Source organism: Pithys albifrons, chromosome 21 (genome assembly GCF_047495875.1).
Source record: "Pithys albifrons albifrons isolate INPA30051 chromosome 21, PitAlb_v1, whole genome shotgun sequence".
NCBI classification, from domain to species: Eukaryota; Metazoa; Chordata; class Aves; order Passeriformes; family Thamnophilidae; genus Pithys; species Pithys albifrons.
In genome coordinates this window covers 9,639,703-9,654,177 of record NC_092478.1, presented here as the reverse complement: position 1 = coordinate 9,654,177, position 14,475 = coordinate 9,639,703, and the positions used below count along the sequence as shown (strand labels likewise).

At 54.6% G+C, this 14,475-nt stretch overlaps 1 protein-coding gene across 2 annotated transcripts in view; it reads left to right on the top strand.

Moving 5' to 3' along the window:
- Positions 1-14,475, top strand: part of GALNT17 (polypeptide N-acetylgalactosaminyltransferase 17) — a 217,281-nt gene that overhangs the window by 110,140 nt on the left and 92,666 nt on the right. The window lies entirely within an intron of this gene.

The window sequence follows — 14,475 nt, the reverse complement described above, 5'->3', positions numbered from 1 at the left end:
GTTGCTGGCCCCTGAGCAGAGCTGAGCCCTCAGGTGGGTGTGGAGGTGCCAAGGAGTCCCTGCAGGGCAGTTCTCCCAGCTCCTCTGCCAGGCTTCTTTCCCAGCCAGCTCCCAGCCTGAGGGCTCAGCTGTGCCCTGGGCAGCTGCTGCCAATGGGCCATTGGGAACAGTTGCTGGGCAATGGCCCAGAGGGTTTAGAATGCCCAGCTTTGGGCACACCCACACAGGGACAAACTGCTCCCACCTGCTCAACTGGGACAGTCCTACAAGCCTTGAGGGTTTTCTGTGGACCAGGAAAGGGTTTCTGGAGCAGAGGATCAGTGTTTGGGCAGCTCTGAGACAGAGGGACCCAGATGGGCTGGTGCTTGGTGGGCTTGGCCAAGTGACCTTGACAAGGCTTGTTTGTGCACTGTCCTGGCAGGACGTCTTGGAGCACCAAGTGGGGTTTGGGTTCTGTATTAAATAGGAGCCCCAAGAAAGGATGTGCTCCTCCTGGGACAGAGGAGATCCATCCCTTGGGTCCTGAGCCAGCTGGGAGCAGATTGAACCTCCTCACAGCCATGAGTGGGGCTTGTTCTCACTGAAATAACGTCACTGTCCCTCTCTGCTCTGCACTGGGGGGGGCTCACCTTGAGCCCTGGAGACAGGTTTGGGTGCTGCAGTATGAGAAAGATGTAAAGCTGTTGGAGATCATTCAAAAGAGGGCAGTGAGGATGGGAAAAGTCCTGGAGGGGCAGCGAGTGAGGGCACTGAGGGCACTTGGTGTGTTCAGCTGGAGAAGAGGAGACTGAGGGGAGAGCTCAGTGCAGGGACAACTCCCTGGGGAGGGGCAGAGGAGGGGCAGGCACTGAGCTCTGCTCTGTGGGACCAGGGACAGCACCCAGAGAATGGCTGGAGCTGTGCCAGGGCAGGGACAGCACCCAGGGAATGGCTGGAGCTGTGCCAGGGCAGGGGCAGGTTGGATCTCAGCAAAAGGCTCTTCCCTCAGAGGGTGGTGGGCACTGCCCAGGCTCCCCAGGGCAGTGGGGAGTGCCCATCCCTGAAGGGGTTTAACAGCCATGTGGATGTGGCACTTGGGGACAGGGGGCAGTGGTGGCCTTGGCAGTGCTGGGATGGTTGGACTTGGTCATCTCAGAGGGGTTGTCAACCCTGATGACTCTGTTGATGAGTCTGTGACTGTCTGAGATTCTCCATATGACAATCTAATGATTCTATTTTGCCATTTGTTCCTTCTCAAACCAAGGGGGCAAAAGGATTTTCGTATGAAATGTCAATGAGCCCAAAGGAACTGATTCAAAGTGTGACCCAAACCTGTCCTGGCACTCCAGAGCTGCTTCTGCAGAGCTGAGGGGGATCTCTGCTCTCTGTGCTCAGGGACAGCACCCAGGGAATGGCTGGAGCTGTGCCAGGGCAGGGACAGCACCCAGAGAATGGCTGGAGCTGTGCCAGGGCAGGGACAGCACCCAGGGAATGGCTGGAGCTGTGCCAGGGCAGGGGCAGCACCCAGGGAATGGCTGGAGCTGTGCCAGGGCAGGGACAGCACCCAGGGAATGGCTGGAGCTGTGCCAGGGCAGGGGCAGGTTGGATCTCAGGGAAAGGCTCTTCCCCCAGAGGGTGGTGGGCACTGCCCAGGCTCCCCAGGGCAGTGGGCACAGCCCCAAGGCTGCCAGAGCTCCAGGAGGGTTTGGATGATGCTCTGGGGCACAAGGGGTGACACTTGGGGCTGGGCCTGGGCAGGGCTGAGGGTTGGACTGATGGTCCCTGTGGGTCCCTCCCAGCTCAGCCCAGTCTGGGATTGTAATTCCATAAACCCACTGCTCTTTGCCAAATCCAACGTGTTATTCCCAGAAAAAACATCAAGTCCTCCTTTGAGCACCAGAAGAGCCTCTTCCTGGAGAGCCTTGAAAACTGGACCAGGGACATTGAGGTTTGGGGTTGTCCCTTCAGCAGCAGAACAGGGTGCAGGGAAGGGAGTAAATCCTTCTTGCTGAAAGGAGAATTGATTGATGTAAAATGTGAATATAATCCATTTCTGTAAAGAAAACCACCATGGCCATGCTGGAAACATTTGCCTTTGTATTTTTATAGCTTTGCATAAGAGAATTAATTTTGATTAAAAAGAAAATCATGCTTCTGGTTTAAAAAAAAAAAAACCTACTCACACTGACAGAACCTTTAATGTGAGTCCAAGTCACAAGCCAAGCCTTTATTGATGTCAGAGCTGTTGCAGAAAAGGAAAGAGTAAACAGGATTTGGCCTTTAATTTGTGAGGGGTTTTGATTTTTCAGAGGTGTTAAAGAGACAGAAAAGGTGGGTATTGAATTATTTAACAATTGCTGGAAAATTGAGCCTCAGAGAGGCTGTTTTCACTGAAGGAACTTCAGAGATGGGCTGATTGCAATGGGATGGAGTTCAACAAGGCCAAGTGCAGGTCCTGCCCTTTGGCCACCCCAAGCCCTGCAGCGCTCCAGGCTGGGCCAGAGTGGCTGGAGAGCAGCCAGGCAGAGGGACCTGGGGGGACTGAGGGACAGGAAGCTCAACAGGAGCCACCAGTGTGCCCAGGTGGCCAAGAAGGCCAATGGGATCCTGGCTTGGATCCAAACTAGCGTGGCCAGCAGGCCCAGGGCAGTGACCCTTCCCCTGGACTCTGCCTTGGGGAGGCCACACCTTGAGTGTTGTGTTCAGTTCTGGGCCCCTGAGTTGAGGCAAGAGATTGAGGGGCTGGAGCGGGGCCAGAGAAGAGCAACGAGGCTGGAGAAGGGACTGAGTGTCCTCTTAAACACCTCCAGGGGCAGAGAATCCAACATGTCTTGATCCAACCCCACTGTGATCACCAGCCCAGGGCACTCTGTGCCCTGGGCTGGTGATCACAGTGGGGTTGGATCAAGGGTTGGATTCGATGATCTCCGAGGTCTCTTCCAACCCAACTGAGAAGAGCAACGAGGCTGGAGAAGGGACTGGAGCACAAGTGCTGTGGGGAGAGGCTGAGGGAGCTGGGGGTGTTCAGCCTGGAGAAGAGGAGGCTCAGAGGTGACCTCAGCACTGTCTGGAACTGCCTGAAGGGAAGTTCTGGCCAGGTGGGGGTTGGTCTCTTCTCCCAGGCACTCAGCAATAGGACAAGGGGGCACGATGGGCTCAAGCTCTGCCAGGGGAAATTGAAGTTGGAGAGCAGAAAAAACTTCTTTTCAGAGAGAGTGCTCAGGGATTGGAATGGGCTGCCCAGAGAGGGGGTGGATTCCCCATCCCTGGAGGTTTTTCAGCTGAGCTTGGCCGTGGCACTGAGTGCCATGATCTGGTAAAGGGACTGGAGTTGGCCCAAGGGTTGGACTTGATGATCTCGGAGGTCTTTTCCAACCCAGTCCATTCTATGATTCTGTGGTTACTGAAAACAAACCGATGTGGGGCAGCACCAAAATGTGGAGCTCGTGGCCCTTTGTTTCAGAGAGGGCCAGGAGGTGCTTTGGGAAGTCACAGCAGAGCCTTCCATGTGCTCTGCTCAGAGGAAGCTGCTCTTGATGGGTTGTACAAACCTATTTCTCTCTAAGTCCAAAGCAGAGGAGAAAACTCAGCCAAAAGGAGCTGGGGGGAATTTGGCTCTTGGATTTTATTTTGTGTTTTGGTTTTGGTTGTTTTCCCTTTGGCAGAAGGCATTGAAGTGATTGATTGGCCAAACCCAATCTATTCTCATCAGAAAGCAGCAAGTGTTTAATGGCTTTGGAGACAAAGGAGTGAGAGTGGTGACAAACCAGAGCAGCCCTTCATCAAACAGGCTCTGAGAGCCAGTGCTGAGGGCTGTGATTTCCTTTCATGTGCACTTTAATTCACTGTCCTCTGCAGTCAGTGGTGCATAAATAGGCAGAGATTAAATTAAAGGGAAAATATCATCCTCAGTGGGCAGAGCAGGCAGTGCTGGATGCCATGGGAGCCCCAGCTGGCACTGCCCTGAGCTTTTAGAGACTGTCCCACTCTCCCTGCCCGGAGCCCCAACCTCATGCTGGACAGTCTGACTTCAGTCTGGTGGAGGTTAAACCTGGAGATGCTGCCCTGGTGTTTATAAGGTGTGTGCCCAGGGGGGTGAGCAGCAGCTGGCACAGCGGGGCAGCCACAGCCATCCCTGCCCATGCCAGAGCTCCAGGGGGAAAAGGTTGGGAAATCTGTGAGGGCAGAAAGCTGGAAAAGGGCAGTTTCCAAATTCCTGAGGGTTTGGGAGACCCACCAGCACTGCAGAGCTGCCCCCAGCTCTGGGGCCCAGCACTGGAGGGACGTGGAGCTGCTGGAGGAGGTCCAGAGGAGGCCCTGGAGATGGTCCAGGGCTGGAGCCAGGCTGGGACAGCTGGGGGGGTCACCTGGAGAAGAGAAGGCTCCAGGGACACCTCAGAGCCCCTACCAGAGCCTAAAGGGGCTCCAGGAGAGCTGGAGAGGGACTGGGGACAAGGGATGGAGGGACAGGACACAGGGAATGGCTTCCCACTACTAGAGGGCAGGGATAAATGGGATATTGGGAAGGAATTCCTGGCTGTGAGGGTGGGCAGACCCTGGCACAGGTGCCCAGAGCAGCTGTGGCTGCCCCATCCCTGGGAGGTCCCAGGTCAGGTTGGACAGGGCTTGGAGCCACCTGGGCTGGTGGGAGGTGTCCCTGCCCATGGCAGGGGTGGCACTGGATGAGCTTTAAGGTTTCTCCCAACCCAAAGCATTTTGGGATTCTCTGGTACATGTGGGTGTCCCCACCCTTCCCCCACCTTCTGGTCTTTGGGGAAGAAAAACTTCCCAACATCTAACCTGAATTTCCCCTCTTCCAGTTTAAACCCATCCCTCCTTGTCCTGTCACTCCAGGTCCTGATGAAGGGCCCTCTCTGGTTTCCTTGTAGCCCCTTTAGGTTCTGGAAGGTTCTGTGGGGTCTCCAGGCTGAGCATTCCCAGCTCTCTCAGCCTGTCCAAGGGGAGCTGCTCCAGTGCTCTCATTATCTTCCTGCTGTTCTTCTCCTGAGGATTCCTCTCTTGCCTCAGCACAGCTGGGACTCTCCCAGGGCTTGGGATGTCTCAGTGCATTCCCTGCTTGGTTTTGGTGAAGAAAAGGGACATGAACACTTACAAACCAATGTCTGAGCCCAGTGTTGGGGCTTGTCTCTTGCCTTCAGCTGTGTGGGGATCATCTCCAAGCAGCTGGAAAGAAAGGAACTGCACAATCCCTGGGTTTGGGATCCTCTCTGTGTCCAGAGGCAGCTGCACTTCCCACCCAGGTGTGGGTTTGTCACCATTTCTGAGATGGAAAACAATGAAAAATCTGATTTTCTTTTAGGTGAGAAGGTTTGATGGAGGCATTTCAGGGTGAATTTCAGAATCTAAATCTAATCTATGTGATGGTTTGGGTTCTTTGTGTTGCAAAGCTCTGTCCATTGGTCATCAGATCCATCCTGTCCTCTGTAATAATCCTGCTGGAAGCAAATGGGAGTGGGAGGAGAGAGAAGCCCAAAATATGCAGGATTAGGGATGGGGAACTGAGCTGTGACTGAAGGATGCTCTAAAAATAAAGTGGAAGGAGAGGAGATTCAGTTGCTTTTGGAGCAGGAAGGAGGTGATGGAGGAAGCAGGTGGTGGGTGGCTCCAGCTGATCTTGGGATGGAGACTTGCAGTGCAAAATCAATGGGAATTCATGGAAACAGGGATATAGAGGGATTCCTGGAGTTCCTGGGCTGTGGCACCAGCTGTGACCTCTCCACATCTCCATCCCAGGGGGTTTGTCACACCACCCGTGGTGAAATGCTCATGGCTGAGGCTTTGGGGAGGCCCTGACCAAAACCAAGTGTGCTGGTTTAAAGATAAACCAGCAGGAGAAACAAACCCAACACCAAAGAGATTCTAAGTCAGAGTCACAATTTAATAACAATATCACAAGAAATGCAATGGCACAAAGAGAAATTGGGTTTAACCCCCAAGCCCAGCAGTGTAACCCACCCCCTGGGGCACAAACACAGGGGGGTTTGGTGGCCCCTGTGCTGAGCCCCACGTGGTTCCCCTGAGTCCAAAGGAAAAGGAAGGGACAAACCTGTTGGTGCAGATGATGGCACAGTCTGGTGGAGAGTGGGGGGCTCCTCCTGGCCAGGGGCTCCTCCTCCTCTGCATCCAGTGAGTGATTCCCCAAGTCCCCAACCCCCAAGATTGTCTCCCCTGAGGTTTGGGTGGGAGCCCCCAGTGCCTCCCCCAGGGCAGGGAGTTCCACACTGGGGGATCTGACTCTGGCAGTCAGGGGGGATTTTGGAATGGTTGCTGGCCCATGGGCAGAGCTGAGCCCTCAGGTGGGTGTGGAGGTGCCAAGGAGTCCCTGCAGGGCAGTTCTCCCAGCTCCTCTGCCAGGCTTCTTTCCCAGCCAGCTCCCAGCCTGAGGGCTCAGCTGTGCCCTGGGCAGCTGCTGCCAATGGGCCCTTGGGAACAGTTGCTGGGCAATGGCCCAGAGGGTTTAGAATGCCCAGCTTTGGGCACACCCACACAGGGACAAACTGCTCCCACCTGCTCAACTGGGACGTCAAGGAGCTTTGCAGCCCTCTGAGTTATCAGGGCTGAGCAGCAGAGGCCCCTTTTCCATTCCAGCAGAGGACACAGTGCAGCAGGGCTGCTTTGTGCCCAAGGTGAAGTGTTTCCCTTGGCCAAGCTGGCCATCAGTCAGCACTAATTCCCTGCTTGCCTCCACAAGTGGGTTCCTTGGAGCTGCAAAGGAGCTTTTGCTTTCCACGCGGTGGTTTCTCTTTGAGCTTTTGGGAGACAAGACTTTCACCTCGAAACAAATCAACAGAGCATCACTAAATTAAAAACAAGTGTAAAAGCAGAGAGTGCTGCCAAGCGAAGGTTAAACTGGGAGCAGGAGATCACTCTGCTCTCCTCAGCCTTGCCTCCCACTCTTGGCTTAATTTGGTACTTAAAGCAACTTAACAACCATTTCAAAGCCCTGCACACCCAGCTGCTTTGGAGAGCAGTCTCCTGGCCCTCGTGTTCCTGGTTTGGGGCACATGCATCACTGCTCTGATGGGCTCTGACTGTGCTTCCATTAGTTGGGATGCAGAGGAATTCCACCTGCTCAGAGCAGTGATTAGCACTGAGGTTATTTCTCCTCCCTGGGAAGCAGAAGGAGAAAAAGCAGCATTTTCAGAGCCCTGGCAGGGTCTTGGTTGGCTTTCTTTGCTCTCATACCTCTCCCTGGCTCATATTTCCAGGAGTGTTGGAGCCACAGCATCGTGAGGAGGAAAACTCAGCCCCACCAACAGGGAACTGGGCACTGACCGGTCACAGGGGGCAGGTTGGCAAAGTCTGCAGGGGTCTGGTGACCTTCTGGTGATCTAGAGGGGTCATAAAAACCTGGCCAGGGTGTGTGAGGGTGGGCAGGCCCTGGCACAGGCTGGGCAGAGAAGCTGTGGCTGCTCCACCCCTGGGAGTGTCCAAGGCCAGGTTGGACAGGGCTTGGAGCAGCCTGGGCTGGTAGGAGGTGTCCCTGCCCATGGCAGGGGGTGGCACTGGATGTCTCTTCCAACCCAACCCATTCCATGACCTGTGTTCATTCCTCCTGAGCAGTGTGAGAGCCCCGAGCTGGTGTTTGGAGCAGCATTTCACAAACACGTGGTCCCTTTTAGAGCCTCCTCTTCAGTTCCTCTCCACCTCCACCCCCAGCACTGCAGTGAAAGGGAGAACATTCTCCTCCCACTTGTTCTCTTTCTTTTCCTGACAGTGCCATGTGGCAAAATCCACAACTCCAAGAACTGAAAGGAACATTTCACTGTGTGAGATCCATGGCAGAGAACTTTGCTGAGCCCTCTTTGCAGTGGTTCCCACACTGGGCTTTCTGCTCCTGTTTGCTCCAATCTCCAGCAGTTGTCTGGATGCCATTTGCTAAACAAATGAGATGATAATTAGCATGGCAACATCAGAGGAAGTTGATTTTCTGTCTGTAATAAGGCTGAGGATAATTAAACATGCGTGACCTCATTGGGTTGAATAGGAATCAATTAAAATTAAAGCTTGCTGGGACTCCTTTTTCTCCTGTGAAATCTTTCAGAGAAAGCAGGAACAACCCAACAAGTCCTAATGAAAGGCAACTGGGCTGATCTGCCCCCTCAGTATTAAAAACTGAAACAGTTGGGAGGCCTTTTCAGGGGTGGAATATTTTGTGCTCCCTCCCCCAGCCTCGTGGAAATGCCCATTTTGATGAAGTGCTTCATTTGGGAAAAAGAACATTCAAAACTTCTCCTCTGTTTCTGATGCTGTTTAGCAAAGCTCAGATGAGACATGTGCAAATGCTTCCTGAATTTGTGTCCAGGGAGGAATCAGCCCCAGGCACTGTGGCCATCAGGGCTCATGAATTGGTTTTGGAACACGTCTTCATTTCCTGTGGATGAGTGAACATTGCACTGGAGCAGCTGATTAGGAAGGGAAATGGTTCATTAAAGGCAAGTTGGAGAGATGAAAGAACAGATGAGTCAAAGTTGGATGCCCAGTTTTGGGGGGCTCAGAAAGGAGCTGGTGATGCATCACCCTCAGCCCAGTGGTGGCACCTGAGAGGCTTCTCTGGAGAGCAGGTGGGCAAATGTTGGGTTCAATTCCTTCTTTTGGTCCTTTCTTTCAGAAAGGGAGTTTTGGTGGTGCCAAACTTGCCCAGGGCTTTTGGCTTTGGCTTTTGGGAGTGAAATAAAACCTCTGAACCCTCAGGCTGGTTCAGTTCAGAGCAGGGACCTGAAAAGTGAGAAACCAGAGCTCGGGGAGTGCCAGGTCTGTGTGGCACATTTTGGGATGTGCTTCCAGGCCTTTGATCGGTGTGGCTGATCAGCTGTGGGAAGGGTTGGGAGCCACATCCACTCACAGGGATGTTCTGCTGCTCTTCCTTGTCCTGCTTAAAGATCCTGAGGACACTCACATTGTTTGCTCTGGGATGGTGGTGTCCTTTGGAAATGGCCACTGAGGGGAGGAAACAGCCTCAAGTTGTGCCAGGGCAGGGGCAGGTTGGGCATCAGCAGGAATGTCCTCATGGAAAGGGTGGTCAGGCATTGGAAGGGGCTGCCCAGGAGGTTTGGAGTGCCCAGCCCTGGAGGTGCCCAAGGCAGGACTGGCTGTGGCACTGAGTGCTCTGGGCTGGGGGACAAGGTGGGCATTGGGCACAGGGTGGGCTCCAGGGGCTGGGAGGGCTTTGCCAAGGTGGGCATCGGGCACAGGGTGGGCTCCATGGGCTGGAACAGCTTTTCCAATGTGGGCCTCAGGCCCAGGGTGGGCTCCATGGCCTGGGAGGGCTTTGCCAAGGTGGGTATCGGGCACAGGGTGGGCTCCATGGGCTGGGAGGGCTTTGCCAAGGTGGGCATCGGGCACAGGGTGGGCTCCATGGGCTGGGAGGGCTTTGCCAAGGTGGGCATCAGGCACAGGGTGGGCTCCATGGGCTGGGAGAGCTTTTCCAATGTGGGCATCAGGCCCAGGGTGGGCTCCAGGGGCTGGGAGGGCTTTGCCAAGGTGGGCATCGGGCACAGGATGGGCTCCATGGGCTGGAAGGGCTTGGCCAAGGTGGGCAATGGGCACAGGGTGGGCTCCATGGGCTGGGACAGCTTTTCCAATGTGGGCATCAGGCCCAGGGTGGGCTCCATGGATTGGCAGGGCTTTGCCAACCCAAATGATTCCATGCTTTGCTCCTCTTTCCCCTTTCCCAAGTAGAAAATCCCAGTCAATCTTCCATCCAGGCAGGGTGAAAATAAATGCTGAAATCCTTTTTTTCCTCCTCTTTGGAAAGGGTTTTATTTCTTGACCATCCCCAGGAACTGGGGGTGTGGTGATTGTGTGTGTGGTGGCTCAAACTCCAGAAGTGACCCTTTGTGCTGGGTGGGGTTTGGACCTTCCCTGAGCCTCTGCTGGGGCCATTCATGGTGCAGGTTCTCCGACTGCCTCCCATGTGTCCAATAACACAACCCACTGTCCCCGGGACTGACAGTCCCAACCATGTCCCTTGTCTCACCACACACAATGTGACAAAATAGTGCTTTTGTTTTCCTGTTTTAATACATCAATTCAAACTTATATCTTTTCCACATGGATTTTTTTTTCATCTGGCATTGGCATCTTTGTGAACATGCAGGACTGTTTCTCAGGAGACATCTCCAATGGCATGGAAGAAATAACAGCTCTCAGACTGACAAATCCTGGGTTTGTTTTATTTTCATCTCGTCGTGGCTTTGTCTCCTTTCAGCTTCATTTCTTGTCAGATGGGCATTTCTAGCCAAGCATGGTGGGTTTGTTTTCTCTTCCCTTTGTAGCCTTGGCAGAAAGGCAGGAAATGCTCTCCACAGGCATCAGCTCCAAGGGCTTGTTGGTTGTGCTGGTTTAAAGGTAACCTGGCAGGAGAAACAAACCCAACACCAAAGAGATTATAAGTCAGAGCTACAATTTAATAACAATATCACAAGAAATGCAATGGCACAAAGAGAAATTGGGTTTAACCCCCAAGCCCAGCAGTGTAACCCACCCCCTGGGGCACAAACACAGGGGGGTTTGGTGGCCCCTGTGCTGAGCCCCACGTGGTTCCCCCGAGTCCAAAGGAAAAGGAAGGGACAAACCTGTTGGTGCAGATGATGGCACAGTCTGGTGGAGAGTGGGGGGCTCCTCCTGGCCAGGGGCTGCTCCTCCTCTGCATCCAGTGAGTGGTTCCCCAAGTCCCCAGAGCCCAAGATTGTCTCCCCTGAGGTTTGGGTGGGAGCCCCCAGTGCCTCCCCCAGGGCAGGGAGTTCCACACTGGGGGATCTGACTGTGGGAGTCAGGGGGGATTTTGGAATGGTTGGTGGCCCCTGAGCAGAGCTGAGCCCTCAGGTGGGTGTGGAGGTGCCAAGGAGTCCCTGCAGGGCAGTTCTCCCAGCTCCTCTGCCAGGCTTCTTTCCCAGCCAGCTCCCAGCCTGAGGGCTCAGCTGTGCCCTGGGCAGCTGCTGCCAATGGGCCCTTGGGAACAGTTGTGGGCAATGGCCCAGAGGGTTTAGAATGCCCAGCTTTGGGCACACCCACACAGGGACAAACTGGGCCCAGCTTGCTGAACTGGGACAGCTGGGAAGGAGTACAGGAATGGCCCTGGCTGAGCTCAGATGGAGGAGCACAAAGCTCTCAATCCCCATGTTTGGAGCTCTCCTGCTCACCCTCCATGTGCCAACCCCCACCTGCTTTCTCCTCTCGTGTGGCCATGAAGCTGCCCAGAGGGCAACTCTTGCCAGTGCCTTCCAACAGGGAGGAACATGTCCAAATTTCCCATTCTGGCAGTTTCCACCCAGAGGTTTTTGTGCCACTCTGCTGGAGCTGTCCCTGTGAATCCCTTGGGTTCCCATCCAGCCCCATGGATGGCTCTGGGGGTTCTCACTGCACAGAACATCCTGAGCTGGAAGGACCCACAAGGATCATCCAGTCCAACCCTCAGCCCTGCACAGACACCCCAACAATCCCACCCTGGCCCTGAGAGCAGCCTGTGCTATTTCAGAGCTAGTGCACAGGGTTTTGGGGCCTGAGGGAGGTGTTTTCTGCCTGTCTGCTGCTCCTCAGGTGGATCTCCTGGTGATACCTGTGGCAGAGGGATTTATCCCTCAGTCCCTGCTGCCATCCCAGAGCTGTGGGGCAGGGACAATGCCTGGTGGGACCAGCACAGCTTCCATGTGTTCCTTGGGCTAAAGCGGGGAAAAGCTTCCTCTGGGAGTGTCCACCAACTTTCTGTGGCCTCCTGTTGTGCTCGGGGCATCTGCCATCGTGTGTGGCCTGCTGGGTGTCTCCTTTTGGTGGCCTCTGGGGTGGAAAACACCAGAGTTGACTCAACAGGAGAAGATTTGCTGTGCCAGGAGTTAGGAGATCCCAGAATGGGGCAGACTGGGAGGGACCAGAGTGGGGCATCTGGTGCCACCTCCTTGCCCAGACAGGGCTACCCCAGAGCACATGGCACAGGATTGTGCCCAGAGGGGTCTGGAATATCCCCAGGCAGGAGACTCCACCCCCTCCCTGGGCAGCCTGTTCAGTGCTGGGTCACTGCACAGGGAAGTTCTTCCTTATGCTCAGATGGAGCTTCCTGGGCATCAGTTCCTGCCCATTCCTCCTGTCCCATGGCTGGGCACTTTTCAGCTCCCAAGATGACCAATCCCTGCTGCAGGAGCTGCAGAGATGGTGGGTGTTGTGCCCCATGAGGTGTGTGGATCATCCCTGTTCTGGTTTAAAGGTGAACCAGCAGGGGAAATGAACTCACCACGAGGGAGATTATAAGTCAGAGCTAAAATTTAGTAATAATATTACAATAAATACACTGACACAAAGAGAAATTGCTTTCAACTCACAAACCCCAGCAGTATAACCCAGTGCCCTGGGGCACAAACCCAAGGGGGTTTGTTTGCCCTTGTGCTGAGACCCACCTGGTTCCCCCCAAGTCCAAAGCAAAAAGAAATGAGAAACCTGTTGGTGCAGGTGAGGGCTCTAGTCTGGTTGAGAGTGGTGATCTCCTCCTGTTGAGGTCCTGCGGCTCCTCTGGATCTGATAAGAGGTTCCCAAGGTCTTACCCCCCACTTATGTACCCTCAGGGAGCCCCCAGTCCCTGCCCCAGGGCGGGGACTCACACAGTGGGTGATTAACTCTGTGATTCATGGGGTATTGTTGGACTGTTGATGGCCCATTGGCAGCCACGCCCCCTCAGGCTGGGTGTGAAGGTGCCAATGACTCCCTGGGCAGCTGCTGCTAATGGTCCATTGTCCTTGGGGAATGGATAGAGGGGGGGGTCCTGCTGCTCCTCTGGATCCCACGAGAAGTTCCCAAGGTCTTACCCACCACTTATGTACCCTCAGGAAGCCCCCAGTCCCTGCCCCAGGGCGGGGACTCACCCAATGGGTGATTAACTCTGTGATTCATGGGGTATTGTTGAACTGTTGATGGCCCATTGGCAGCTCCGCACCCTCAGGCTGGGTGTGAAGGTGCCAATGACTCCCTGGGCAGCTGCTGCAAATGGCCCATTGTCCTTGGGGAATGGATAGAGGGGGGGGGGTCCTGCTGCTCCTCTGGATCCGAGGAGAAGTTCCCAAGGTCTTACCCACCACTTATGTACCCTCAGGGAGCCCCCAGTCCCTGTCCCAGGGCGGGGACTCACCCAATGGGTGATTAACTCTGTGATTCATGGGGTATTGTTGGACTGTTGATGGCCCATTGGCAGCCACGCCCCCTCAGGCTGGGTGTGAAGGTGCCAATGACTCCCTGGGCAGCTGCTGCAAATGGCCCATTGTCCTTGGGGAATGGATAGAGGGGGTAGAATACACAGCTTTGGTCACCCCCACACAGGGTTAGCTGGTCCCTCCTGCTGAACTAGGACAATCCCAGGCCCTTCTTCTTGGAAGGGGAAGTGAAACATGGACATTTGAAGTGGGTATTTATGAGACAGGATGGGTTGGATGGGAGGTGAGAGCTGTGTGGGGCTGGAGGCAGAGCCTGAGCAAAGGGAGAGCTTTTCCTGCTGTTCATTAAGAGCAATCAGAGAAAGAAGTTCTCTCTTCTGCCTCTTAATTGCACTCTCAGGGCTGTGCCCAAAGAGGCAGGATGCAAGTGGCTGCTGCTGCCCACGGTGCCAGGGCAATTAGAGGAGCCTCTGAACCTCAGCCAGCCTTACAGTGGAGCATCAATTCAGGTTAAATTGGCAAACTGAGCAGAAAATTGCTGTCTGCTGTTTGGAGTGGGGGTTTGCATCTCAACATTATCTGATATTGTATCATTAGGTAGTGATGCAAAATGCCAGAGCCCCTGCAAGGGATGGCACTGGGCTGGGAGAGCAGGAAACAGGCAGGGAAACTGAATTCCTTCGGCAGTTCCAGGAAATAAAGTCAACTCAGGTACACCCTTGTTCAGATTAGATATAATGATCTGTGTCTGCAGCCACAGCTCTGCTGGGAGGGCACATCCAGAGGGGGAGGGGAGGGAGGGGACAGTTGCCATGGAAATCCAACCAGTGCCATCCTTGCAAATGGCTCGTGTGTCATGGCTCATTTTCCAGAAGAAGCAGAAAAAACTGGGAATTAAGGCAAAAGCTTCCTTCAATGTTTGCAGTGAGACAGGGCCAGGACTGGGCAGGGGCAGCTGGGGGGCAAGGGGGCAGGACTTTGGGGGCAGAAGGAGCCCCAAAGCACATCTGGAGCAAGGATTGCTGCTTCCCTGGGCTGCCTGAGCCCTTCTCCTGCCTCCTGGTGGCCTCTCTCCAGTTCTACCTCATCTCTTCTCCTGTCTCCTGATGGCCTCTCTCCAGTTCTGCCTCATCTCTTCTCCTGCCTCCTGATGGCCTCTCTCCAGCTCTGCCTCATCTCTTCTCCTGCCTCTTGATGGCCTCTCTCCATCTCTTCCTCATCCCTTCTCCTTTCCCCTGATGGCCTCTCTCCATCTCTTCCTCATCCCTTCTCCTTTCCCCTGATGGCCTCTCTCCAGTTCTTCCTCATCCCTTCTCCATCCTCCTGATGGCCTCTC